Source organism: Mastomys coucha, unplaced genomic scaffold (assembly GCF_008632895.1).
Source record: "Mastomys coucha isolate ucsf_1 unplaced genomic scaffold, UCSF_Mcou_1 pScaffold2, whole genome shotgun sequence".
Taxonomy (NCBI): Eukaryota; Metazoa; Chordata; class Mammalia; order Rodentia; family Muridae; genus Mastomys; species Mastomys coucha.
Window position 1 is genome coordinate 6,570,923 of NW_022196902.1, and position 2,804 is coordinate 6,573,726.

Sequence of the window (2,804 nt, forward strand, 5' to 3'; positions counted from 1 at the left end):
TGGTTGCTGGAAGATCGGTGTACAAATGACAAATGCCCTGGGGAAGATGACTCAAATTACCAAGGGTGACATTTATTAGTGCTCAGCAAATGGTTGTTTTACCTAATCTGCTGTTTCCTCCTCAGGTGAAAAGAGGAGCCCAGAAGGCCTTTTTCAGGGAAGCTGGGCTGGGCCGAGGATTTGGGAGACGATTAGAATAGTCTCCTTCACTATGGCACTTTCTCCCACCTCAGAATTTTCAGAAAATGACCACCATTCAATGTTGCTTTCTGCTCATAATAAACCCTCTCTATGTTATTGTGAGTTTCTTTTATAGTTTAATAAACTCACCTGGCTAGCTGGACTGGCAGTCCTGATACAGAAATATGAACATACACTATGTGATGGCTGGAACATCTCCAGAAAGGATGTTATAAATTTATTGAAGAAACATAGGTGGAGAGAAAGCAAACCCACTTCCTCACTTCTTTTAAATCTAGGGATGTTTTTGGTTGATAAAAACTTTTCTCCCTCCCCTCTTCCATTCTCCCCTTCCCCTCTTACTTTCTCCTCTTCCTTTTTCTTTTTCCTTCTAGCAAAGGAGCCAGACTGTCAACTGGTACAAGATGCTGTGTTTTCATAGGGGGATTCTCTCATGGTGAGAGAATTCTCTAGTCAATGGTGAGTGTTCACATCCTATGGAAACTGAGTCGTAGGCTGGCTTGGCTTTGAGGGTTCTGAAGCCAGCTGCAAACTGTTAGTGATGGCTTTGCCTCAGTGCTTCTTTTTCTTCTTCGTGTGGCATGCGAGACAAACCCAAGATCAGAATCAATAAGGTCCTGAGTGAAAGACAGTGAGAATCTGTCAGCTCCAAATCTTTCACCATCCCCTGCCATCCTTGCGATCTCTGGGAGTGGAGGAGTTGGGATCCACAGGACAGCAACCCTTGATTACTGACAAGGGTTTTGTCCATAAATTTGTAGGCATCTCTTAGAAGGAAATGTATATCACTGTGTGTTTCCTCTGAAATTCTGCCATGGGAGAGGGAGCAGTTGACAATTTCCATCCTAAACCCCTTCTCGGTTGTGGAAAGGAGAACTTTTCTCCAAGCACCTGGCTGCAAGCAAGGAAAGTGGACAATTCAAAGATTCCCCCAGGAGGGATTTCATATAAAAGAACAAAATATTTACAGTGACTTCTTTATTCTTTTCCATGAATATTTCAGGTCCAGACCTCGACTTTAAAATATTTGACCTTTAACTTAATTTTTGACACTGTGGAGGAAGAGTATGAACAAAGGCTCAGGTACTTTAAGTCCTTGTGGAGGCTGGGATGCCTTCCTCCCACGGGATATGTGTGAATCATGGAGGAAAAACAGATGCTTTGTCTGTCCACACCTCTCCCAGACTTCAAGTTCATTTTGAGACTTTAAGCTCCTCCCCAAGAGAAGACTAATTCTATGCCTGAGGGACATGCTGATGTCCCTCTTCCAACAATTACACTCAATGCTGTTCACTTCACAAAATGATCAGTATCATCATACAAATTGTGGTGACTGAACAATTCGCTTCAAGCTTGAATTTGGATTTCTAGTAAGAATGAGTTTGGATGGACTCCCTTAACATATTATTGATGACAAAATATCATATAGTATATCCATGCCTCTTATCTTTACAGCCTGAGAAGCCTTCTTATGTAAAACATGTTTACCCCATGATTCTGAGCCCCTCACATTGCCTGAGAGTGCAGAAGGAGTGTGATTCACTCTGAAAATGAGAAAAATCAAGTGAAAAACACCATGCTCCAAACACCAAGGCCCCAGCAGCCTGGGCAGGAGAAGTAGAAGAACAGAAGACACAGGTAGCATCAAGTGGCATGGGAATGGAATCCTTCGGGACCCGAGAGCAGTGTGCTTATGAATACGCTGGAGAAGCTCCGGCAGAATTCTCACAAGGAACTGGGAAATGCCGGGGAATGATTGCAATGCCTGAGAAATTCATCCCTGCTTCATATACTGGAGCTGAGGAATCTGGGAAAGAAATAGTAGCAGCCACCACATCACTTCTGCACCTGCTATAAAATGAGAAGAGATTGTTTTAGAGCAGGAAGTCGTCTTTTCAGATTAAATGAACTCTTCCTTCCACTGAGTAGAGAAAGAGGGTCTGGCAGTGACACTATTGCCTGTCGTTCTGAAGCATTACCTCCAGTGGTAGAGGGATTACATCTGTATAAGGGGTTCAAAGATGGGCAACCAGATTGGAACAAAAGCTTAAGTTATCCAGAAATATGGTTTTCCCATTGACTTACGTTATTACGTTGTGAGTTGAGATGAAAACCTTTACTAAATTATTTAACTAATAAGATGTTTTAAGTAGGAGGCCATTTTCATTTCAGTTCAACGAACACCATGAAAGCAAAGCAAGGCATTTTTCTAATAGCCATTCCTCACACAATCAAGAAATATTTTGTGATTTGCTCTCCACAGACTTTTGTTTGAACTGGCAGCATCAGAGTTGGACCAAGAGGAACAACAGCATGTGTGACAAGTGCCATGTTAGTATAGGACATAAGTCACATGGAATTAGAGATAGTGGAGGAGTCACTTCAGGCCACGGGGTTCAGAGAAGCCATAGGAGAGGAGAAGGACCTATCTGACCAAAGATGCTTCATAGGAGGAGACATCTCAATGAATGCAAATGTAAGATGCAGGAGTGAATACTTACTTTTGGGGTGGAGAAATTAATAGAAAGACAATCCATGCAAATTGATCCATTCCTTTCTCCTTGTACAAAGCTCAAGTCCAAGTGGATCAGGGATCTCCACCT